The sequence below is a fragment of the Ursus americanus genome, chromosome 15 (genome assembly GCF_024610735.1).
Source record: "Ursus americanus isolate L20-20 chromosome 15, mUrsAme1.1.p, whole genome shotgun sequence".
NCBI classification, from domain to species: Eukaryota; Metazoa; Chordata; class Mammalia; order Carnivora; family Ursidae; genus Ursus; species Ursus americanus.
Window position 1 is genome coordinate 32,600,934 of NC_142141.1, and position 27,314 is coordinate 32,628,247.

The 27,314-nt window shown below is 38.9% G+C and overlaps 1 protein-coding gene across 1 annotated transcript in view; it reads right to left on the reverse strand.

Annotated features, from left to right (window-relative positions):
• The window catches only part of FBXO4 (F-box protein 4), a 364,568-nt gene that overhangs the window by 1,455 nt on the left and 335,799 nt on the right, over nt 1-27,314 (reverse strand). Inside the window, exon 7 of the transcript XR_015726863.1 lies at nt 11,479-11,554. The gene's annotated coding sequence lies outside the window, so the exon portion shown is untranslated. The remainder of the gene's footprint in view (nt 1-11,478; nt 11,555-27,314) is intronic.

Consider the following 27,314-nt stretch of genomic DNA (forward strand, 5'->3'; position numbering starts at 1 on the left):
CTGGTCCTATTCTATCCCACCTGAGTACAGGAAGGCTTACTTTCCCTAAGACCCTTCCCCAATCCTTTGATTTCTGGGCTTCCAGGCTTGCTAGAGCAGCAGGAATGCTTCCCGGTGTCTGGAGTTCTTAATGGGAGTTGCCCACCTAGAGAAAGATTAGGGCACAGGCATGTAGAACTCCAGCTGAGTGGTCCTGGCTGAAAGGACAATAGTGACAGGAGTAGAGACCAGGCACTGGAATGGAATGCTGACTCCATTCTTGTCTAAGATGACCTTCCAAGTTAGCCCGTCAGACTCAGGCACCACCACATTCTCTCTTTATGTCCTTTCTGTGCCTTCTTTCTCATCCTCTTTCCCCCATCCTCCAGCCCAGTCTAGGAGATGGCAGATGGACTCACAAAATATTTTCTAAGTTCTGTTGTTCATGGCCTGAGGTGATTTAAGGGCCATGCTAAAAAAGAAGGATTGCCTTCTTTTTTCTTCTGGGTTCCACGCTAGCCTTCATTCCCTAAGACAGGAAAATGTAGATGGACAGCTTTGGCTACTGCTCCATCTTTAGTAAAATAGCATGCACAGACAGCACAGGAAAAGACACTTTGGTTAGTATAAAATCTTACAGAACCAGATATAACCTTGCAACTTACGTGGAGGGCAGTCTTTATTTTTAAGTTCCATGACTAAAGGTCCCTTGATCTCATGTATGACGATGTATAGGTCTATAGCAGTATGTCCCTCTTTGTATTTTCCAGATTATGGGGGGAAATGTATCCAGTCTTAAGTAGACTAATTTGTTACAAGTTAAGGCATGCCAAAGCAAATTCGCCCCCATGAAACCAGAAGCTGCACTTACTCATGCCTTCCCCTCTCCCTGGAATATCCGGCTTTGACCACATAGGGACATTCTCCTTAACCTTCCAGTGCCAGCTCAGTTGTTTGACTTCTCTCTAAAGTCCTTCCTGACTCTTCCCAGAGGTTAATACTTAGCTTTGCATCTGCATTCTCATAGGTCTTTACACCTACTTTTATTACATATTTCAGTTTTTATTGATATGTCTACTTTCCCCCTTAGTTACAAGAACCCTGAAGAAGGTACTATGTATTCTTAATATTTGTGCCTAAAATGTCTAGGTTAGTGCCCAGCAAATGGTAGAGTGCCTGATAAATGGTTAGCCAAATTAAATGAAAATTTATACCACCCACATTTCTATTTCCAGATCTCTGTACCGAGCTCCTTACTGGCACGTTCAGAATCTGTTCTCTTCTTGTGACTCCATGACCAGCACCACCACAGTCTCTCCCCTCGATTACTACTGTGATCTCCCAACTCCTCTGGTCTCCCTATATCAACACCCTTGCCTGCCCCCCATCAACCCAGAGTCCTGCGCAAACTCACTTACCAAAGAAATTTTTTTAATACTTATTTTATTTCTTTTAGAGAGAGAGAGAGAGAGAGAGCAGAAACAGGAGGTGCAGAGGGAGATGGTGAGAGAATCTCAAGCAGACTCCATGCTGAGTGCAGAGCCCAATGCAGGACTGGATCTCATGATCCTGAGATCAATGACCTGAGCTGAAACCAAGAGTCGGGTGCTCAACTGACTGTGCCACCCAGGTGCCCCGAGAAATTCTTTTTCAACTAAGTCATATCAGGGCACTCCTCAGCTCAAAACTTTCCAGTGGTTCTCCACCTAAATCAGAGTAAAATTCAAAATGATCCATGACACCCCATGTACCTATAGGGACCCATGAGTGAATGTTCCACTTTAAATCATTTAAGTGTAAAGATTTAAAAAATAAAAACTGGTTTTTTTTTTTTTTTAGATTATTTTCCCTCTCCTTCCATCAAATACAAAATCTTGTTTTTAAAAAACATGTGATGGAAAGTCATCTAGCTTTTGTCTGGATAATTATGTTGATGAGTAACCCACTAACTCCCTTATAGGGAAGCAAACACATTCTATTTTGTGACAACATTATTCGTTAATGTTAATCAGGCTCCGATATTCTATTATTTATATCCGGTTCTATCTCTAGAGCTCATAGGGACAAAATTTGACATTTAATTTTTTTTTTTTTTTTAACGAGACACACCTTCACATGTCTCACTGTTCGTTACCTCTTCTCTAGGCCAAACATGAGCAGGTCTTTTCAATACTTCTCGTTTGATGTGGTTTCCAAACCCGACATCATCCTGGTCCTCCCCTTAGTGTGTGCTCTGGTTCATCAAAATCCTTTATAAATTGCTGTTCTCATTATCAAATTCAATCCCCTGATGGACCCCACAAGATAGAGGAGAACCATGAGCTTCCACCTTGGTCCTCGGGAGTAATGGAAATGGCAGGAGCCCTGGTGTCTGGCAGATGGGGTGGGAACCCCAGCGCTCACCCAGCTTCATCACTCAGTTTACTCTCTAAGGAAGGGAATTTAGCAAACTTTCTTTGATCCAGGCATTTCCATCTCTTCTTTCCCTTCACATTCGATCCTTTCTTACTTTTTGTCTTCATGTATTATTTTGTTCTTTGCTTCTATCCTTTTCATTTTTAGAAGAGGTAGAAATATAAAAGCAAAAAAGGATATGAATGAAAGGAATCTGAGGAGGTATGAAAAAGTTTCTCTTAGCAACTTTCCTTTATAGAAATTAGGCATACAGAATATTTCCAATGGAAATGCATTATCAGTCTAGTTTGCTAATCAGACTTTTCTGAGAGCATCATGAAAACCCAAGGGGAAGACCATATGAAAGGAACAGACCAACCTACCACCCCGGGGGCTACCCGGTGAAGCCAGGAGAGGTCAGGTGAGGGAATGCAAGGTGGATTCCTGGTTGGAAAAACCCTTAGTTAGAGCAAGGACCATATTGAGGAGAGAGAGGGCTTGCAGGGTAATGCCTTTTTGTCAAGGTCACTGGCCCTCTGTAGCACCTGCTGAACCAAGTGTAGGGTTGAGACATCTTACCACAGGAAAGCATGACCTCTAATAAAAGAATTTGAGAACTAAGTAAAATAGGCCTCAACTATAGTAGACAAATAATAGATCAGAATGTCTGTTGAAATTACATTTGCTTCATAAAATTTGTTTATCATAGGTTTTCCTAACCCTGTATAGTATTCTAAGAACATTCATATAAATTATGTCAACTTTTCTTCACAGCAGTTCTGTGAAGAAAGTGCAGTTATCCTCTGTTTATCAGTGAGGAAGTTGGCTTAGAGAAGCAAAGGGCCTGGGCCAAGTGCACAGTTAGGCAGATGTAGGTTTGGATGGGAACCCAGAGCCTTTCTGGGATGAGTCCATGCTTTGACACCTCTCCTGCCCCTCCAGGTAGCCACAGCTACCATCTTGTCCATCTTGTGTGTGTGTGTGTGTGTGATCTTAATTTCAGTATAATTAACATGCAGTGTTATATTCGTTTCAGGTGTACAACGTAGTGATTCAGCAATTTTATACACTACTCAGTGTTCGTCACAATACGTGCACTCTTCATACCTTTCAGACCTTTTTCACCCATCCCTCCACCCACCTCCCCTCTGGCAACCATCAGTTTGTTTTTATACCACCAGACCACAAGCAGCTGTCTGAGGCAAAAACTTTAAAATTTCCAGGAACCAAACTAATGAGGAGGGTGGTGAGGTGGGTGGAGATAAGCAGTCGATTGCATTTTTAATACCGTTCCATGCGGGTTCACCTCTAACATTTGTGGGGTCCAGAACCAGGAGATAAATGGAGCCCATATACCGTAGGCCTAAATATTTAAAAGTGATAGTCAAACTAACAAATTGTTGGATAAAATACGTTCTACCCGCTCATCTTGAGAAATGTACCTTCACAAGGACCTAGGAGGAGGGGTTTGAATTTGGATTTCTCACAGCTCTGCGCCAGCAAGTGGTGATGTGGTGAGATTGGCTCGATCCTCAGTGTCCATCCTCCCCACTTCTCTTTCTGCTCGTGGCTCTCTCTTCCACACAGAGAGGGTCTCCTCTGCGTGTGTGTAGAACCCTAGCTCATATGTCTAAGCTCTAACCAACCTCTCTCTCTCCAACCTCAGGACTTCAGGGCACCGAGGCTGAAAACTCCAAAGTCTGAGATAGCCAGAGGATAGTCTAAAGAGAGAGCACAGCCCAGGGGTGGGCACATCTCATTTGCCCAAATGTACTTTTTTCTTGTGAATTATGACGTGGCTAGAAGAGAGCCAGTGCAAGGACCTCTCTTTCATAGGCCTGAGGACAGTACTTATTACTTGATTTCATTTAGCTGCGTGTACATTTCTTTAGTGGAGGCACTGGTCTAAGGGCATCTTGGAAAGAATGTGCCGTTGAGGAGCCCGATGCAGACTGCGGACTACATTAAGTAATTAGCAAGTGCTGGCTTAAAAAGTTGGATTTCGTTTTTTAAGGCAATTTGATGCTCCATAGTATAAATCAAGCTAAAATAAAAACAATATATTATAAAATAGATTGAAACATGTATTCAGAAGACACCAACAACCTGATAGTAAAAATGCTAGAATTTATGGGCATTTGGGTAGATGGCAATTTTTAGTTATTATGAAGAGTTCTCCTGTGGACTTTCTGGTGTGTATCTTTTGGTGAGCTTGTGTACACATTTCTGTTGGGTGCATACAACCAAACAGTGTTCAAAGTGGCTGCATGAATTTGCACTCCTGCCAGCACTGTATGAGAGGGATTGTTCACATCCTCACCAATGCTTAATGTTTTTCACCTTTTTTGTTTCAGCCATTCTGGTGGCCAATACAGTCGTACCGTATTCTGATTTATTCTGAGTACTTTCTTGATGTCTAAGGAAGCTGAGCATCTTTTCCCGTATGTTGGTCATTTGGACCTTCTCTTTCGGAAGTGTCTGTTTAACTCTTGCTCATTCTCTCTGTATAACAACGTGAATTTTTTCAGTTATTTGGAAAAGTTATATTAAATTATTAACTGTGGTTTCTTCTAGGGAGTAAAAATTTTTGGAAAGTGGGAGGTAGGTGGGAGGCATGAAAGAACAAGGTTTTTTATGCTTTTACACTCTGCTGCTCTTTGAAATCCGGGAACCTGAATCCACATAACAAAAACCCCATCCAAATCAGAAGCCGAGTATTCATTTAATACTAAAATTCTGTGTCTTATGAAGTGCTTGACTGGCAATTTCCTCTAGTAGGTTAAATATATAATTAGCTTTCTAATAATTTGATTTACAAGCAACATTCTAGAAATACATACATTGTATAAATGTGATATGAGGTACCATCACTAATTAATTATTTTTTATATAATGAAAAGCATGGATAAACCAAAGCAGTGGATGTATAATAATCACTATTTCTGTTGACTTTGATAATTTTCTAAACCAACATATGATGTCACAGCTTTTTAATCTGTGTATATGCCTTCTTATCTGTTTTATCATTCATTTGCCTTATTTATCTATTTAATGGTTTTCTAGCCCCCTTCTTCTAAGTGATTCATTTACCTCCTCTGTTGGTAACAGAAATGTGTGGTAATGGAAGAGTCATGGTCTTAATATACTGCTCTGAACAACAATTTTGGATGCCAAGAAGCCAAAAAAGAAAATGAAAACCCCAAGCCCCAATATGAGAAAGTATGGGAGACACGAATCCTGGTGTGGTTGCCACAATGACTCCTAATTTAAAGATCTAGGGTGGGTCAGGTAATGGAGACTAGCAGGCTGGTGGTCCCTGAGGGACCTCCAGGGTGTCCTCACTTGGTTTACCTTGCTGCAAGGCATCCCCAAGCACCCCAAGTCAGTTTGTGGGACCAACACTGTGCCAATATTTTCTATCTAGGCTCTGAGGCTAGATGATAATGACTCATCCAAGCACAGACAATTCCTGTCCTGCAGGACCATTCATTCACTCATAGCCACTACGGGCCACTTCTAGGTGCCAAGTACACGGCAAGGAACAAAGCAAAAATCTCTGCTCTCATGGAACCTGACTGTCATGTATTTTAAACCTATCTTTTGCTTATTTACCTGGGTGAATGAAAAGAAAGCTTTTACTTTTACTATGAGGGATGTAGACTCATCCATATTAGCTTACATGCCAGAACCTCACCTGGTCAGGTATAGACTGAAAGCCGCCATTTTCTTAATATATGGCCATGGAACCAGTCTGGTCAGGGGAGAAATGGGAAATGAGCGGAACATGCTGGGGTTATGTTTGCTGGGTTCATTTGTCATCAGCTATGAGACAGCACCTGTCAACTCTGTGACACTGATGGAGGCAGAGATAGACACTTCATTTCCAGTGCACCTCTCACTTGCTTGTCCAAAGCCTCTGGCTTACAATGTTTCATAAAACCTTGACACTCTTTGCCTTGTTCTGCTCTGTGGAGCCTTATGTGCAGGAGGAACAGAAGATTAACATCGTGGTCAACCATCAAGGATGACTTGGTGGGAAGGCACGTGATTTGTGCTTATATGTTAGGAATTCTTTCTCAAGTATATGGGGTTTTGTTCTTTTTCTTTTTAGAATAGGCCAAGTAAGGAACACATTTTACTAGCTTTTCGGCCAACAAGCAGATGCATACGGTACAAGTGATCCTCTCTTTGGTTCTGGGACATCCAAGAGACGAGCCTAGGGCTCCTAGAGATCAGTCAGCAGCACTAAGGGAACTGAAGAGTCTTGGAAATGAAATTCTGTTGTTTTTGGTTATTACTTGGATTTCCTCTAATTTATGTGAACTTGAATGACTGTGCCACCTGCACTGCTCTCAGCCTCTAGGCTCCTGACTTGGGACATTGAGGCAGAGGTGAGTGGGGAGAAAGCAGGCCACGTGGCACAGACAAGGGCAGGGGTGGCTATATTCCAAATGTTCTCTGTAGGCTTGTCAATGGCAAGCCTTCAAGCTGTGGTCTAGCCCCCTTCTTCTAAAAGAGGACTTGAGATGGTTTGTGAATAAATATATAAACCAAAAAGATGAATAAAATAAAACAAATGAGAAAATGGGAAAGGAGGGAGAGGGAATAAAACTAAGATAACTGGCAGGGATAGTTAGCCTTTGAAAGTGTATCGTAATATGCTGTTCATTTACCAGAAATCAAAGCCACAATATTGACTCTGAGCTTCTTGGTGGCCATAACAAATAAGAGAAAAACTATAACAAATAAAAAAAATCTTCAAGATGTACAGTGCCCATAGGTGAAAGCCAAGCGTTGTTTAGAAGGGCATCTTCCAAAACCAATACATTCAAGAAGTCGTTCCTGGAGGTCATCTTACGTGGATTTGACATAGAGGACTGGATGATGTTTTGGTGACATTGTGTAAGATGAGACTGAGGGACACTCTTTCCCTCTGAAAATTCATGTGGAGATAGCCAAATGGGAAAATGCTGCCAGAAATTAGAGGCAATCTCACACTCACCTTTAACTTCTTTTTGACTCAAAGCCATTGGTAACATTTAATTTTAAGAAACAAAGTGTTTATTTCATAGTAACCACAGAAAGTTCGATTCAAAAGTTATTGTAATTTACCAATATCTTAGATAGGTGAATATTGGTACTTAAAAATTTAATTGCACTCATAGTTCATGAAAATCTTAAAGAGTCTGTGGACCTGTGTGTTCCAGGGTTTAAGCAAAATCCATGCAGATAAACCAAAACCAAAATGAGTAAGATATCCGAGATTTATTTACAATTCCCAGCTTTCTTGGGATTATTTGAAGTGAAAGGTTGACCTAACTACTGCCTCCTCTGGGGGGTTATTAAGTTTACTAGAAATATGTCGATTATTTCATTTCTGCTTATGACTCACAAAAAAGATAATAAACAATTTTAACCACATTTACATGCTTTATACATGACGAATGCTGATTTTAAACTGAAAACCGTCAAAACACAACCTAGAGCCTGTTTTTACCCACCTTGAGATCACTATCTGAAAATAAGTTTGCAGAAATAAACAGCCTTAGGGACTTTAAATTATTGTAAGTGTCCATAATAGGACTGATAGAATCAGCAGCCCAATATTTGTGGTGTGAAGCAAGGTCATCAAAGTTTCTCTGATAAAATTCCCCATTATTCTCTCATGTGGCTCTACTCCAAATTTATCTTTCTGAGCATGAAATTCCAATTTTAAAATCCTTTCTTTTGGTCAAGGCTTAGTTTGTACAGTGGTCTTGTCAGATTCAAATATTTATTTGAGATGAGCAACAAATGAATTTACTAGAAGCTATTTATGCGCTCACAGGGACGAATTAAGTGGTTATACATTTTTTAAAACAAAGTACCTGTTTCATTTATGTTTTTCCCCAAGAATTCCATATTTTGAAGGAGAATGTATGTCAAATATTAAGTTCATTTTTATTAATGTAGCCATACAAATACAAAATTGAGCTGCTGATCACTATAAGATAATATTGAGTTAACATAGTTTCATTCAATGGGGAGGAATTTGGTGTTTTATATATATATTTTTTAAGATTTTATTTATTTATTCGACAGAGATAGAGACAGCCAGCGAGAGAGGGAAAACAAGCAGGGGGAGTGAGAGAGGGAGAAGCAGGCTCATAGCAGAGGAGCCTGATGTGGGGCTCGATCACATAACGCCGGGATCACGCCCTGAGCCGAAGGCAGAGGCTTAACCGCTATGCCACCCAGGCGCCCCTGGTGTTTTAAATTTTCTATCTGGCTTTATTGTGGATAGTGACTATACATAGATTTAGATGTAGATATATTATAGTACTATATATGTATACACATATATTCTAGAAACTTGCTTTAATTTTGAAATATAACTCCATGGTAAAAAAAAAACACACAAAAGGATATGTAATGAAAAATTATTTGCAACATATAAAACAGAAAAAAACTTTGGTTAACATAAAAGGAGATCTTAAAAACTGATTTATTTAAAAAAAACAGACAACCCAATAGTAAAATTGACCTTTCAAAGATGGTTAAGGAGAGACAATTCACAGAAAAATAAAAATGAAGTATTATAAACATATGAAAAGATGCTCAAATTCATTCACTGCTAAGAAAATGTAAATCAAAATAATAAGATTTTTTAAATCTATCAGATTGGAAGAGATAAAACGTGTTAATAGCATACATTATTAGGATGTGGGGACAAAGACACTCCTGTTAAATGTCAACTGAGAATATAATTAGGTAAAATCTATTTTCAGGACAATTTGGCATATCTATAAAATTTTAAATGCATGTATCCTTTTGGCCAGAGATTCCACTTTTAGAGGTGCATATTTATTGATAAACTCACAAAATTTTGCTAAATTATATGAATGAAAGCAAGTTAAAAATTCTGCATTCTTTGTCTTTTAACTTTTTAAAAATGATATATTGTTTCTCTGCAGAAAAGTTTAATTTTTATGTGGTCATACTTATCCATTTGCTTATTGCAGGCAATTAACTGTCTTATATGGTTAGTTCTTACGAGATAGGAACAAAGTAGCACCACTTTTCGTTGGAGAAAATGGAGGCTCAGAGCATTTACCTAGGCAGAATGAGAGTTGAGATTTGATCTCCATTCTAACTGACTTCAAAGCCTGTGGTATTTTCACCGCATCATACTCAATCTTGGAAAGCTGCAAGATTGAAACCTTGAAGGTAGCTTGGGCACCTCCACCACCGTTTGGATTCCTATCAGTTTGGGGACCACCAGACAGCAAGAAACTCCTCTTAGCGGCTGACGCACAGTTCCACTAGCGGATTCACTTACTTTTTCGGTATCTCGAGTATGCATCCAAATCTTGCTCCGCCGCAGAACGTTGGAATAAATGAAATCACATTTCCATATGTGGAAACGTATCTCTGAAGATGCTAATGTTTTCAGAGATTTCCAAATGGGAAACTAACACATCAAAAAGGTCGCGAGAGCAAGCACATGGGGAGAGGGACACCCCCGTATAATAATGGTATTGTATGGTTAATAACATTCGTAAGGGGCAATTTGACAATATATATCAAAATATAAATTCCGCATTTTCTTAGAACCATCAGTTCTACTTCTGGGATCATCCTACAGTACATTTACCTAGTGTAAAAACATGTGGACAATGATATTTCTTTCATCCTTAATGTAATAGAGATAATTTGATGACCAAATGTTCCTTCATATGGACCAGTTAAATAAAGAGTTCATGCGATGGAGTGCTTTGCAACTATATAAACTGATATGGGCAGCTGGCAGTGATTAAATAAAAATAGTTGCAGGAAAAAAAGGCTGAAGTATGAACCAAATTCTGTAAAAATGCAGAGCAAACAATCTGGTTACCCCTAGGGGTAGAAACAGGGGAAGGGACAAGTGGGGAAAGGTGAATGTTCACTCTTTATTCCATATTGTTCTGTGTGCTGTGTGAATTTTTTCCCAACGAGTATGTAAAACTTTCACAAATTCACACCTTATTTTGTTTTATTAGATTTTTTTTTTCAATGAGCAAGGACAAGTTCTGTAATTTTTTAAAAGGCAATGACTTTTTTAAAAAGGCAATGATTTTTATAAAGACAAACGTAGTACATTTGCTTTGGTTTAAGAAACAGGTACTGTGGTCACGCTGTGTCGTCCACATATTGGAATAAATCTTTGAAGCAAACTGAAGCTGAAAGCTCGCTTCCATTAGCGGCACAAAGCAATAGATTAGAGAGCCTTTCTTTCAATAAGAATTGTTTACGTTAAAATTTGAAATTGTTATTAAACCAACTTTCTTCAGATGGTCTAATACCCTTGAAGCAAAAATGAATCACAGACAATGATAGTTGTGTTAAAAAATTCCCATAAGGACTCCCTGGGGTTCATAGAGATTCAACCGATTTATATACTTTGAGGAGAGGAAGAGCTCAAGAGGAATAAGGCTGGTCATTATTCCAGTTCCTACTAGAGATCAATTTCTTTTCTTTCTTCTGAGTGCTGGCCCCCTTTCCCATGCTTGGCAGAGTATTTTCTCAGCATAAGTCAGGGAGGAGTTGTGCATTCTTTCTTGTGGAAGAGTTGTCAGAATCCTTGGCACATTTTAGGTGAAGGTTGGATTATGCTATCATGGTAAAAATTTAGCTCAGGAGGTAATCTGTACTTTGTTCATTTATCCAGGCACAGGATTTGCAGAGGAAAAACTCTGTAATTATTGCTCTCTCATGAATTCAAAGAAGACACAATAGCTTTTCTCTTGAATGCTTTGTGTGTGATGTGGTTTGTTATCCTAAAATTTCTACCCCAATGAAAAGGTTTTCGTTGGAAGCTTGAGATGATTTGTTTAAAAATATAAATTCTAGATACGCCAGAAAGGAGGCTGGGCTGGCCAGAAAGCGTGGGGTGGTGCTGGTGTCGTTTATGTTTAGTTGTTATGAATTGATAGGAATACCTCTGGGTGTTGCAACGATAGGCTCAGCAGTATTATGCAGAAGCAAAGCGTAACTGACTATAGTCTCTTTCTTCTCAGATTCAATCCCCAGTTACTTTTTCCCCCATGGACCAGGAACATAAAACCCACTCTGGCCCCACCACCTTACCTGGTAAAACAGAAGTAGCTCAGAAGTAGAACTCTGTCGGATCTTAAATGCCATAATCATTCCCACATAATGATGACTGTCAAAGAAGGAAGAAGAATCCTTTTTAAGTTTCGTGAGATCAGGAAGAGTCATCAAACTATTGAAATGACGTACAAAATCAGAATTCATGAAATAAGAACTTTGTGCAGCTGAGACTGATCATTTTTGTAGTCTTATTGGTAATAGAGTCAATTATTTGATGGAAAAGCCATTTCAACATAGAACTGCATGAAACTCAGATGAAAGGGATGAAGGAGACCTGAGCTGAGAAAGAGTCAAGAAGGAAATCTGATCTTAAGCAATAGAGGCAACGACCTAAGCCATGCTTCTGAGCCCCAGCGGTTGTCTGTATGTCACTGTATGTAATACTATCTAGAGTCAACTGCATTTCATTGTTTCAGCCGTCCTTAAAGACCCTCTTGTCTCTTTAAGAAGCGCAGTTAGAGAATGCTGTGGGCATTATCTTAGGAAGGCATCTATGGCAGCCTTGATGGCACTCAGATTTCCCTTCCAGAGGACTTTAATGACTGTGCGAGTATGTGTGTGTATGTGGGTGTGTGTGTGTGAGAAAGAGACAGAGCACACAAGAGGCAGGGGAGGGACAGGGGGAGAAGCAGACTCCCCGCTGAGCGGGGAACCTGATGCAGCACTCGATCCCAGAACCCTGAGATCACGACCTGAGCCAAAGGCAGATGCTTACCCTACTGAGCCACCCAGGTGCCCCTCTGGAGAACTTTAGAAGCAGCTACCGGGGTTGGCAGACAGTCTCCAGTGGCCACATCTTTGAATCTGGCATAACGTTCATTCCAAGGCCACACCTTCTCCAGGCTGTTTCCAGCCAGTGACTGGCTACTAAAGCTAGGCCATTTCTGTCCAAAAGCAGCCTCTACCGAAGGGCAGTCTGTGCTTGGGCCTCCCCGTTGACCTGGCTGAGGCATTCTCAGAGCTGTATTCTAGTCTGAGGCTCTTCCCACAGGATCACCCTTCCTTCCTCCTCTCCTTAGACAGGGGCTCCAGCTGCTCATGGTGTGATGCTCTCCTTGCCTATTCTGCTCCCTCTCCCCATGTCTTTCACAGTTGTCTCCTAGAATAAATCCTTCTAACGTCTAATTCGATCTTGGCATCTGCTTCTCAGACACCTTGAAATGATACAGCATTTGAATTAAGTGGACCCCAACTTGCAGTGGAGATGTAAGTTCTCCTATGTACTTTTTTGAAGAACTTTTAAGCGCTGCTGAAGAGCTTGCTCCAACAAGAGTCGTTGCTGTCTGGATGTGTTTTAGATTATTTACAAGCCTTGAGTAAGGGGCCCCTTATACTGAACAATGGAGCTATTGCTGTTTAGAATAGTATATATAAGAGAATCCTCAGGGACTTGGCTTTCTTTCTGACCCAAGTACAATTTGCCTATCAGCCAGAAAGAGTTGTATCAAAGCCAGTTGGCCATAACTGTTTATTGGCATCTCACTGGCAATACTTTGCAAACATACGTTTGATGTTCAGGTTCGGAGTTCTTACATGCTGAAATCTAACAACTGGATCCATCAAATTCTCAAGAATGTGAGTATGGTACTGGATTTTTCTTACATTTGCCTCTGCTTAAAATGATAACCTATTCATTGAGAATGCCAAAATCTGATTTTAATATGATTAGATGCAGTTCCAATTAATTAAAAAAGATAAATCAAGAGGGCCGGTTTACTTAAAAAGTTCAGTTACATATGTATGTATCTATAATACATTTATTGGCCTGCAGATGAGTTCATGGCATCATCCACTTTTTACCTTCCATAGACCTCCTTCAAAGTGGCTTGGTTTTATATAGAAAGTGCCCCCGGGTTCAATATTATACCCTGTGCAACTAATGAGATTCACAAATATAATTTAAACAGCCTGAAATATTTCTTGATAAAACTCTATTCAAATTTAATTTTTAAGCTATTAAGAACAGATTTTATTCACTATGTTTTACAGTACCATCAGGAATTTTAGCATAATGAATTTATATATTTCCTGGGCTATTTTATTATTTTTCGTGTGTGATGACCTATTACACTGATTATCTCACATAATTCACATTATGACCATAGGCTATTTATTATCTCCAACTTAAGACACAGAAGCTGGGTTTTAGAGAGGTTGAAAGACTTACTCAAGGTTACATAGCCAGCTATCAGTTTAGTAAGGATTTGAATATGGCTTACTCTGACCCCAAGCCTATGCTTTTACATACACATGGTACTTCATTCCTAAAGGTCCTACCCAGTAAAAAACAGGGGCCATGCTACACCTTAGTAAAACATTGCTTAAGTCTCTTAACTTCTCTAGCAGAGTTTATAAAACAGTTTATAAAACAAGAAGGTTGGGTTGGCCTCAAGCCCTAGACCCTCTCTAGGGGTCCCTTCTGTTCTAACATTCCTTTACTCTAGAGCTAATCTGGATAAGTTCCTACCAAAACATACTCTGAAAGAAAAATTATATACAGTGTAAGGCACAAGCCTCTGCACATGCTGATCGGCTGTGCTGAGTCTTCTGAAATGTTCTCAAGTTTTATTCCTCCCTCTACCTTAAAATAGAGTATATATGGCAAGAAAAGAAAAATGTTTATAGCTTTGATGGATGAGTGTCCTGTGCTCCAGTTGGGGAACATGATTAAGTTAAAAGCCGTGAATAAATCTCAAAACCAAGACATCATAATTTAAGATGAATGAATAGCAGTAAACTATATTTAAATCTGCAAGTGAATTCACCCAAAGATTTAAAAAGGCCATATATCCTACAAAATTTACATGAGTGTTCCTTATTGTAAATTCTAGTTGAAGCAATAGCATTTGGGTGATATGTGCATTTTCTTACCTGCACTCATCCTGAAGTTTCTAGCCTGATAATGCTAGTAAGTTATAATATCTGAGGTAAAGGCCATTTGGATCTAGAAACGGCCACTTCAAAGCTCTTCAACAATCAGTGAGTGATCCAAATGGAAAGTCTCCTACAGGCAGTATGATATAAATTGTCCACCTGGAAGGACTGGCATCTCAAATTTATCTTGTGCTTGAAAAGACATAATTTCCATATAAAATATAGTCAGTTTCATGTTTGTATTAGCAAATTGATGCCATATGGGCAGACGATTATTGTATAGGCCAGGTGGCACTGTGACACAATCATGTAATTTACTCCTCAGAGCTCTCTTCAGTTTCATTCATTTATTCCCATTGTTGTATACTGCTGGAAGCCTACTATGAATTTCCTGCCATTTTGGACTGTAATAGATGGCTGTTGAATAACCTGCTCATCCTCCACTTGCTATTATCAGACAAGCAATAGGAGTACTGAAGAGTGAAGTCAATATTTAATTCGGCAAAGCACTGACAGTCCTAAAAAATACTGAGCCCAGGATTTACTTTATAAAATTACTCTTTTCATGCCTTCTCTCTCCGCTATTTTTTTTTTTTATCATCCTCTTCAAGTTAAAGCCAAAACTTTTGCCCAACGGACCTGCCATCGCATTTTTATTATTTGTTTAAAAATCAAATTGTGCACTTTATTGAAAACATATTGAGTGATCAAAATGAAATTAGTTTGTAAAGCTCAGTCTTCCTTTCCTATTTTTTTTTCACAGTAGCAGCTGGAAGAGAAGCTTTCATGTTCTTCAGGAACACACAGAAATTGCTCCTTCTTTTTTTGGATACATTAAAACAGACCTGAAAATGTAATTTCCTTTTCTTTTCCCCATGAGGGGAGATAACCCAGATTTTAATATGGCAAATGTGCCTGTAAAACAAAATGGAGCTATCTCAGTTTATGTGGATAGTCTCCTTTTGATACACTGTTACCAAAATGAAGCAGAGAAACATACATTTTTCTTCCTAGTTGAAAGAATTAACAAAAGGAAATGGAAGAAACAAGCTAAAAATATTTATTTTTCTCCCTTGCCAGAAACACACATACCCACCCCTCGCCTGGAGGTGCCACACAGCTGATATAGCTCTTGTTAAACAGCAACTAATAGCAAAATGTCAAGAGTCTAAAAGGAAATTGGTTTATAGTTCTCAACCCCAAAGTGCAATGTTGTAATGAAAGTCAAATACAGCAAACATGTAACTCAATGTCTTGATGTTAAGTCATGGAAGATAACTGTCAGAATTTGGGTTTTGTGAGAGCAATGAGTTCAGGCATGCCCATATTTTTCTCGGTGAATAATGCTTAAGGTTTTAGCTGCTTAATTTTCTGACTAATACTGCGATCCTCCCAGTCTGAGCCCATTTAGAATGACTTACCCATCATATAAAAGACATATAATTTCAGATGACTATTTCATATTCATTAATCTCCCCTTAAACCTGCCACGCCTCTTCTTCACCCTCATTTTTGGCTGGTGACATTGTTCCTTAGTTCACAAAGAAAATTGAAATCATCAGAGGAGAGATTCCATAGACCTGCTCTCCACCACCACTACCACTGCATTTAGCCACCTTCCAGCACCTGTTCACATACATCTTGTTGTGATGGGTCCATTTTTTTCACTCTTACTAAATCCAGTCTTCTTTCTTGTGCACAAATTTCCGGGTCATCTCACTCAGATCATTTCTGTCTCCCTTCTCTCCTACTATGAACTTTTATTTTCTCCTGAATCATTCCTATAAGTAGACAGACATATTTTCATAATCTTTATATTAAGAAGAAAAACTGGGGGCGCCTGGGTGACTCAGTCAGTTAAACATCTGACTCTTGATTTCAGCTCAGGTCACAATCTCAGGGTCGTGAGATTACGCCCCACGTTGGGGTCCATACTGAGCAAGGAGCCTGCTTAAGATTCTCTCTCTCCCTCTGCCTTTGCCCCCCCCCCAAAAAAAAGGAAAAGAAGAAGAAAAACTGTTCTTGATCCCATTTCCCCTCCCAGCTAGCACTCAATTGTTTTTATCTGCCTTTGACAACAAAACTCCTTGAGTTACTTACACTCACTGTTTCCAATTCTTCTTCTCAACCTGCTTTTAATTTCACTCCACTCAGTCATTTCCTCCACCACTTCATTAATACTGGCTTTGCCTAGGTGATCAGTGAATTTCCCATTGCTAAATTCAGTGGTCAATTCTTAGTCTTCATCTTACTTAACCTATCAGCAGTGTTTGAGATAACTGAGAGGTCTCAGCTCCTAGATATTGCTTCTTAATAGGCAAGCAGAGACACAGATGGTTTTGGAGACTCATTTGTTCTTCCTTTCCCATAGGTTAGTGAGGTGCTCAACAGAAGAACTGGCAGGTACCAGCTGCTAAGTTCCAGAGTGGACTTTCTAGGAAAGTCACTTTCTCAAGAAGGAAGCTTTCATCATTATATAGTAATCTAGACATCGCTGCTCATTCTTCTACATACACAGCACATTAGAATGATGGTGTCTTTCTCCTGGAGTCCTGTCTGTGGAGATGAAAGCTCAGGGGACCCCTGTGTGCTTTGGTACTTCTTGGTTAGTGAGATTTTGCCCACTAAAACCTATTCTGAACGTAACACGGTGCTCACAGGTAGTGCATGCATGAGACTCTTTAGCTGTCAACTGGGAATTCTTCACTCAAATATTTTCTTTCCTTCCACAGTGGCCATTTTCTTAACGATTTCATCAAGTCTCAGGACTTCTGTTGCTAGGCTAGACCTCTCTATTGACCATGAGACAGCAAAAGTGAGGATATTGGGGTGCTGATAATGTTCAAAACCTAGATATGGGCATGCCAGAATTTACTGGATTGTCCATTGATTATCTGTTCGCATTTCTGTATTTATGTTCTCTTTCAATAAAAACGTATCCAAAAAAGTCATGTTGGAGGTTTTTATCTTATCTCCAAAATGGAAGTAATAATACTTCATAGAAATGCTATGATTATCAAAAGAGGCAACAGATGTGCAAGATACTGTCAGTTTGTAAGGTGGTCAATACCTTTCATTTTACTCCATCTCTACTTCTCATCTTTCTTCCTCAGGCATTTAAAGAACTAGTGGGTCCTATGGAGGCTACTTTTGTTACAGGCTGGAACTCTGACCAACCAGGTATCTTGAGGTCAAAGGAATATTGATTGTAAGAAGAAGGTGATAAAGTATGTGTCAGATTAAAAGGAAAAAGTTGTGTGTGTGTGTGTGTGTGTGTGTGTGTGTGTGTGTGTGTGTGTCTTTGTGTCTAGTTTAAAAAGAATGAGATCAATCAATCTGCTCATTTGGAGCTACTGAGTAAAAAGTGAAGTGCTGAATAGTGTGTAGAGTATATCACCACACCATACTCTGTGTGTGTGTGTGTGTGCACGTGCATGCATATGTGCATGTGAACACACAAACACACACAGATCCTTATATGTCTGCATATGCACAGAAAGTTAACCAAGATGCTAATCGCTTCTGTGAACAAAAGTAAGGGACAGGATTCCCTGACACCATGCAGCTACTATATTATCTCTGGACTGCCTACTCTAGACATTTCACTAGTAAAAAAAATAAAACTCTATCTTGTTTAAGCCATTGTTATTGTAAGATATCTGTCATAGATGGTTGAACCTAATACCATCTGCCACAATTCTATTTCATACTGATTAACTTTTTTCACTCTGAGTAGGTATTTTTTGAAAATAGTAATAGAAATGAAAAATTGCCTTTTGAATCTATGCTGAGAAACTGAAAGTAGATTGACAGAAACTAAGAAATCTAGGAAAATATGTGGGACTTATGTTATATATGTGAAAGGGTCAAGGGAGATGATTTAGGTGAAATTAGCACATAGGTAAATTTTGCCCTTGGTGTCCTATCAACTGCTTTCATCTACACTTTCTCTCCTGTAATCTCTAGTCTTTCCCTGCCCCTAATCATTATTATACCCAACCCCATCTTTCCATGTTTCATTCTGGTTCTTAATTTTTTAAGATTTTATTTTTAAGTAATCTCTACACCCAATGTGGTGCTCTCAAACTCAAAACCCCGAGATCAAGAGTCATATGCTCCATTGACTGAGCCAGCCAGGTGGCCCTCATTCTTGATTTTTGTTGACCTCCACAAATGTCCTCTTAAGAATTAATAATTAGGCGGGGCGCCTGGGTGGCACAGCGGTTAAGCGTCTGCCTTCGGCTCAGGGGGTGATCCCGGCGTTACGGGATCGAGCCCCACATCAGGCTCCTCCGCTATGAGCCTGCTTCTTCCTCTCCCACTCCCCCTGCTTGTGTTCCCTCTCTCGCTGGCTGTCTCTATCTCTGTCAAATAAATAAATAAAATCTTAAAAAAAAAAGAATTAATAATTAATTAGCAAGAGTGTTAAAAGTGAACTATTAACATTGGTTATCTGTTGGGATTGTACGGAGGTGGATCTATATGGAATGAGGTACTGTGGTGTAGCAGGAAGAAGCTTCCATTATTCTTGCCTCTTCTCTTTGATATGCTTGATATTACACATTCTAAGCTTCAAGGCACTGTTTTTTAATCAGTGGTATATGCTCGATTAATGGATGTGCGATCAGTTTAAGAGGGCCATGACTAGACTAAAAATGGAAAACCAAATAAAATAACAATAAAATAAAATAACATCTATTTGTAATAGATTAAAACTGGAAACAATCCAAATGCATATCATCATGTTAATGGATAAACAGATTGTGGTATATCCATATAACGGAATCCTACTAAATAAAAAAAAAAATGAACTGTTGACATTGGGGTGCATGTGTCCCTTTGAATCACTATGTTTGTATCTTTTGGATAAATACCTAGTAGTGCAATTGCTGGGTCATAGGGTAGGTCTATTTTAACTTTTTGAGGAACCTCCATACTGTTTTCCAGAGTGGCTGAACCAGTTTGCATTCTCACCAGCAGCATAAGAGGGTTCCCTTTCTACTCATGCTCACCAACATCTGTTGTTTCCTGAGTTGTTCACTTTAGCCATTCTGACTCGTGTGAAGTGGTATCTCATTGTGGTTTTGATTTGTATTTCCCTGATGCTGAATGATGTTGAGCATTTTTTTCATGTGTCTGTTGGCCATTTGTATGTCTTCTTTGGAGAAATGTCTGTTCATGTCTTCTGCCCATTTCTTGACCAGATTTTTTGTTTTTTGGGTGCTGAGTTGGAGAAGTTCTTTATAGATTTTGCATACGTGCCCTTTACCTGATAAGACATTGCAAATATCTTCTCCCATTCTGTACGTTGCCTTTTAGTTTTGTTGACTATTTCTTCTGCTGTGCAAAAGCTTTTTATCTTGATGAAGTCCCAATAGTTCATTTCTTCTTTTGTTTCTCTTGACTTTGGAAATGTGTCTAGCGAGAAGTTGCTGTGGCCTAAGTAAAAAAGGTTGCTGCCTATGTTCTCCTCTAGGATTTTGATGGATTCCTTTCTCACATTTAGGTTTTTCATCTTTTTGAGCTTATTTTTATGCATGGTGTAAGAAAGTGGTCCAGTTTCATTCTTTTTTTTTTAATTTATCTTCAGTTAACCACTGATAGTACATCATTACTTTTTGATGTAGTGTTCAATGATTCATTAGTTATGTATAATACTCAGTGCTCATCACAACACGTGCCCTCTTTAATACCCATCACCCTGGCTGTCCAATTTTCCCAACACCATTTGTTGAAGAGATGAGTATGTTGGATATTTAGCTTCTTTTGCCCTCTGCTTCTGATTGTCAAGAGAAATCAGCAAGAGATCAGGAGCATGAGGAGTGAGGTTGAGGTATTTATTCACCTGCTTCCTTCTACCAGCCTTGGTTGGGACAGGGGCTGCATTCCTCAACCAAATGTCATAGCTCCTTTTGGATAGCATCTCTCCCATGGCTGATAGAGCAGAAAGATAATAAACAATGGGGTGTTGTGATAGAGAATACTCCCAGGAGTCTACTTAGGAAAGCATGGACAAGGAAACCTTCCCTCTGGAGGTAACTCTTAAGCAAAAAGATGAACAAGACCAGTTATATGAAGGCTGAAGAAAGAATGGTCTAAGCAGAAGGAAATATAAAGCAAAAAGCTTTGGGCATTCTAGAAATGAAAAAAAGTCCAGTGTGATTAGAGCACAATGGGAAAGGCCAGCCGTGGAATTAAATGAAGAAGACAAGTATTTAAGGTATAATGGAAAGCCGTGTGAAGGTTTGTTACCAGAGGGAGATAAAAGTTCTTAAAGGACTGCTTTGAATGGAGGGTGAAAAGGTTGTAGAAAGGCAAAAGCAAAAACTGTCAGTCCAGTGAGATGGCTATTGCAGGAGTTAGTGTGAGAGATGTGGCTTGGACTAAGGTGATAGCAGCGGATTATTACTGAAAAGATTTGCTGATTTACTGGATGTTATTTTAAAGGAAGAAAATAACTCCACAGTCTTTTGCTTGAAAAAATAGAACCATTTATAGTGATAGGAAAGACAGTAGAGAAGCAGTTAGGAGGTAAGTCAAAAAGCCATTGGAGTTGTGAAGAAGGAGTTTTTCATATGAGACAGAATCTCAGAGGAGAAGTCTGTTCTGGAAATACAATTTCAGCATTGTTAGCATGCAAATGATATTTATTTATTTATTTATTTTAAAGATTTTACTTATTTATTTGACACAGACAGAGAAAGAGACAGCCAGCTAGAGAGGGAACACAGGCAGGGGAGTGGGAGAGGAAGAAGCAGGCTCCCAGCAGGGAGCCTGATGTGGGACTCAATCCCAGGACCCTGGGATCACGCCCTGAGCCGAAGGCAGACGCTTAACGACTGAGCCACCCAGGTGCCCCCACAAACGATATTTAAACCAAGGGAAGATCTGGAGAAAGAATGTAGAGATAGAGAAAGGAAATGGCTCAATTTTAATCCCGGAAGAACTTCAGCACTAAGACATTAGGTGGAGGAGCTGATTGTGAAGGAGATGTAGAAGAAATAGTCAGTATGATAAGAAAAAAATCCTGAAGAGCAAAATGTCATGAAGTAGAAAGTGGAAATATTTTCATTAAGAAAGGAGTATCAAGTATATCAAATGCAGCTGAGAGGTCAGTAAGGAAGAAGGTATCCATTGGATTTTGTAATGCATAGATCATTGTTGTTTTTAATAAAAACTGTGTCAATGGAGATGTTGGGACAGAAGCCAGATAAGATAGATGGAAGCATGAATATTTGATGAGGAACTGGAAAAAAGGAATGTAAGCAACACTTTGAGATATTGTGCTATGAAAAGTAGAAAAAATGGTGTGGAAATTGGAATAGGAAGTTATGTGGTAAAATGGATGCTCTTACTTAATTATTATTATTCTCTGATCAAAGAAACTAAAGTATATGTTTAGGCTTATGGGAATAATCCCAAATAAAATGAAAGTTAATGATGAAGGAGAGAAAGAAGAAATTTGCCTGAGTAAAGTCCTTGATTTGGCAGATGGTATAGGTGGAGGGATTGAGAGATTGATCTTTGATGGGGGTAGGGACATTTCCTCCACTATAAAAAGAGGGAAGAAAGAAAAAATTGTAGTGAGTATTGCATAATGTATAGAATTGTTGAATCACTATGTTTTACACCTGAAACCAATATAACATTGTATGTCAATTTTACTTTAATAATACAAATTTTTAAATATAAGCAAAGTTAAACTGTAATGTTTAGGAATGCATAGCCTGGAGAAAGAAACTAGTAAGAAAGTAGTTACCATAAAAGTTAGAATAGTGGTTATCTTGGGGGAGGAGATAATAATGGGGGGAGCAGAGGGGGTTTTGGGGTGCTGGTGAGGTACTATTTCTCACATGGATGTTGGCTATAGAGGTGTATACTTTGTGATAAATCATTGAGCTATATATTTTATTTTGTGTATGTTTCTGTATGTGTGTTATATAACTAAAAAGGTAAAAACAAACTTCTCAGTTAAAATTTTGAGCAAAAAAAAGCATTTTAAGCTGAAAAAAAGCTTTTTAGTTTAAAAAGCATGATTCTTCGCATTCTTTTTCATAAAGATACACACTTATATCAGTCTAAAACAAAACAAAAACAAAACGTAGGCAGGTCTGTATTTGGTGGTGAGAGTGTAAGGGAGTTCCCAAACTGATGCTCTCTATATTCTTAATAAAGATGAGGTAATATTATTCCCTAATTATAAGATGTATAATTTTAAAAAATATTTTAATTTCATTTTTAACCACTTGCTAATAGGATATGCATGCTTGGCCATAATCTCTCAAACTTTGGAATCATATTAGATACTGCCACCCTCATGTCCTGTTCTGCATTGATTCTAGCATGGCCCTTGCTTATGTAGAATGTCTTAAGTGAAGGTATGAAATGGTAAGCTCAACTAGTGGGGAACCACAATTACTTGGAAAATGTAGTTGAATTGTTGGGCAATGTGGAATGACAAAGTAAAGTTTTTCAATCATTAATTTAAAGTACAACCACTTATACAATCTTATTTTTCCTAGTTCCTTGCGTGTTGACAGATTAAAAATAAATAGCTGGATTGATCCAAGTGTGGGGTTTGAATCTATAGTATTCATCTAATCTGTTTTTCATTATCTCCAATGCAAATTTAAATTCTAGAATTGTACATTACTTTCCATGAAATCTTTCTTAATCTCATAGTATTCATGACTTCTTATAGTATTTATGACTTCTTATTCTTCATCCATGAACATAGTGTTCATTTGAAACTTCATTTAAAAAAAACCCTCTTTTGAATGCATATGTTCTTTCATATGTCCAGGGAAGTTTTGTTTTTGTTTTTTAAATTCTTTCCTCATCCTTATAAAGGGAGATCCATGATTGTCAGAGTTGGGAGTTAAAATGGGCTTTTTCAGATATCATGTGATTTCTGTTCATTCTTTAGAGTTCAGAGAAAGAGAGAAGAAAGAATTTGGAGATTATTGCAGCTAACTCTGGTAGTTCAAAAATCCAGAAGTGTGGAGGGAGTGGGAAGAGAGAGACAGAACTAGACAGAATAGTGACAAGAATCTTTACCTTTACAAGGAATTATTTCTCTGTCACCATTATTGTGGTGTCAGGGGGTAGCCAAAGCATGATCTCAATTCTTTCCCTGGGGGTTTCTTTATTAAGAGCCCAGTGCAGTTGTGTCCATACTTTCCGTTAGTCATGGTCCATAGAGAGGGTAAGCTGGCCATAAGCACCATGGGTGTCTCACATACTATGATCCTGGAACCTATTACACTTCCTGAGACTATGATGTGGCTTACTTTGCTTCCTCCACTCCTCACTCTTTGATTTAGAGTCATAGCTGGTTTCCTGTTATTCTGTTCCCAAACAAGCTGTTGGGTAAATTCTTTTAATCTGTTTGCATATACAACACATATCTGGAGAAATGCCTCCAACATCCTGATTTGGGAATATTACTGCTTACCAATTCTCTGAAAGCTGAGTGGGCTTCTCCTTTATTATTATATGAGATGGTCATTTGAATGGGAATCTGGATATGAGGGAGCATAGTGAAACTCTGTTGCTTGGGAGGCCCTCCATCCAGTCAGCTTTTTGTTGTAACTGTAAATCACCTTTCCTCTGGGGAGCTAATCTGCAAGAATCTCAGTCCATGTGCTTCAGGACCAGTCAGTGAGACAGATCGACTTTTGTTGCACTTTCTGGGAAGAGGTCCTTGCTCTCTCCCAAGAGGATGGGTGCATCACTGCTGCTTGCAGTTGTGAGGGGAGAGGCTGTGGAAGAGTGGGCTAGCCATAGTCAGTGGCAAAACCTCAAACCAGAGGCCTGGTACTATCATCTGAGCCCTGGAGTGTTAAAAATCTACCCTCTAGATATTTGAGCCAATTAATGTCTTTTCTGGCTGAAGACAATTTGAATTGGGTTTCCTTTCATTTGCAGCTGCAAGATTCCTAATTGATAAACATAGAGTAGGAAACTAAGCTCAAGATATCATCTTACCTAGAAACCTTACCTTTTATTTTGCTTGTATAAACTAATTTAATATTTTTAATGGATTCCATTTGACAGTTTAGCATTATACACTGAAATCAATTCTAAAAAAATTGATTTAAAGTCAAATAACTATAACTTTGAATTTCATTTTTGTAAATCAAATTGAAAAGTCTGACAACTGAATGCTGTTACTTTTGTGAGAAATTTAGTCAAATATCATTTAATAAGTCATTCAAAAAGTTTTGTCAATAAGCATATTCTAAAGCCCATTTATCCATTCATTTGTCTGCAACCTTTCAGTTTGCTATAAATTTGAATAGTCCCATAATGAGACAAACTGCATCTGAAATATTCCTACCCATTTTCTTCCTCAGAGTGCCCAAATGGTGCACTTGTTTCAAGATAACCCAGCGTGTAGAAAGAGTACCTACTAAAAGTCTGGAAACTGTCAAGAATTAAATATGTAACCTTGGACACATCAAAGAATAAAATTATATTCCTATGCATATACGTATACAAAAATAAGTTTCACATGGACAAAAAAGAACTAAACGTGAAAAACAAAATTTTAATCTGTCATTAGAATAAAATATGGCTGTAAATCTTTATGTGTTGGATGGAGAAGAGCTTTTTAAACAGGGTCCAAAAAGCACAAATCAAAAGAGTAAAGTTTGACTATAACACCAATTAATCCTTCAATATAATTAATAGTCCCACAAACAAAGTGAAAAAGCAGTAATTAAACTTAAAGAAAAATATATTTTCAATGTGTGTAACAGATAATGTGTCAGTATCTATAGTGTGTTAAAACAGATTTTAAAAATCAAAAAGGAAAAGAACTACTAAAAGAAAAACTACTAAAAGACAAGAACAGGCAATTCACAGAAGAAAAACCTCAAAGAATCAAACATAAAGAAGTGTTCAATTTCATTAGTAATCAGAGAAATACAAAGTAAAAGCAAAAATGAAATTTCACTGCTTAACCATCAGATCAGGTAAATATTTTTAAATGGATAAGATGAAGGCTGGCAAAGCATGAAAGTTTTTATTGAATGCTACTGGGAGCTTAAGTTACTATAGTTACATGGAAGAATACACTGAAAGATTTATGAACTAGAAAAAGCATATAACTTGTGGCCCAGTTATCCTGCAACTATTTATATGAATGCTAGAGATATTCTTATGCTACACACACACACACTCACTCACACAAGAATATTAATTGCAGGGGTGCCTGGGTGGCTCAGTCAGTTAAGCATCTGACTCTTGATTTTGGTTCAGTCATGATTTTGGGATTGTGAGATTAAGCCCCATGTCAGGCCTGTACTGAGCATGGAGCCTGCTTAAGATTCTCTCTTTCCCTCTTCCTCTGCCCTTCCCCCTTTCTCCTCTTTCAAAAAAAAGTTAAATTCAGAATTGTTTATAGCAATGAAAATTTTAAAGCAATATGTGGTGGCCGTGAAAAGCTCCAGCCCATCTTCTGAATCCATCATTGTCTTTATGCTAAGATCAGACTTCCCACAGGCTGTTCTTATCCAATGATTGAGCACAGTGAAGATACTAAGGCTGCCCCTTCTTGTGAAGTGTAGGACATATCTACAGGTGACATTGGCTCAAGAACTTCCTATAAACACTCTTAGAACTGAGCACATCTGGTTTTTCCTTCTTTCCTTCTCTCTTTCACAGGGGCCAGATCTGCATCCCGGTCTGATGGCTCTCCCAGCCTCCTATAGCTACCTATGAATGTCCCTCATAGGTAATTTCCGCAGTAAATCTGTTGTATAACTAACCCCATGTTGGCATATGCTTCTTGGGAATACTGGACTGACACAAGGGGTGCCAGAAGTGGTCCAACAATATGGGTGGTAAGATGATAGGAAACTTGTTACTGGTGCAACTGCTACAAATTTGACTGAAGGTGACCTGGGAAAATCTCTTATTTGGGCAAAATGCCTTTATGGGTGCATTGATTCATAAATTTAAAAGATGGTGGTGGTAATGCAGGTGCTTACAAAGACAGCAGAGCTGGCTGGTTACTGCTAAATTATACTGATGTCCTTCAGAGTAATAAAGAATAACTTAGATCCACTAATAACAAGTTATACATTTAGTGTGAAGACCGGAAGTCCTCTCTGGTAACTAACAAAGAGGCCCATAACTCCTACAGTGAGATTTCTGACACAGTTAAGCAGCAAACAGTGGTAGTTAGAGTTACAGAGTTACAGAGACGTTTGAATGTTCAGCCAAGGCAGAACTCTTACACTAACAGATCCCAGTTGGGATAACTAAGGACCCTGAAATACTGGATGGAAATATCTGGGTGGATGCCCCTGAGGATGGTGGCCCTGAACCCTCACAGCTTACTGAGGTACCACACTCCCTGTAAGTATTAGCACTTGTGGTGTGTTGCAGAGGTCCCTCTTCCACAAGGAAACAGGTGCCCACCCCTTGGGTTTGTCTGCATCTTCTCTCCTGGCTACTACACCAGTAACAAGCAAGGCCTTGCCAGGACAATGCTGAACCTGCAAAGAAAGAGAAAATATACATAAAAGGAGCTCTGAGAAATTAGCTAGGTTGTATTGGCAGGAGCCATTGGAGTACCACTGGGATTGGATTTTGAGGGTGCATGATCAAGGAGGCCCCCATGTAAGACCAGGCAAGAATTTACTGACTTAGGGTCAGTTTATCAATACACAGGATTTAGCAACTTACCCAGGCCTCAGGGAATGGGGCAAACTCACAGTATGGGTAGCTCTTACAAGTCTGGAAGAAGCTACAGCCAATGCTGAGTGAAGCAGAAATGCCCACAGTACCCTGACAGACAACAAAGGAAGGAATGAAGAGGCTGCTGAACAGTAGGCATACCAGAATGGATATATTATATGAGGCCAGAAAAGCCAACAGAGGACTGTGTTCCACCAGAGCCCAGAGGACACACCACTCACTAAGGCCATTAA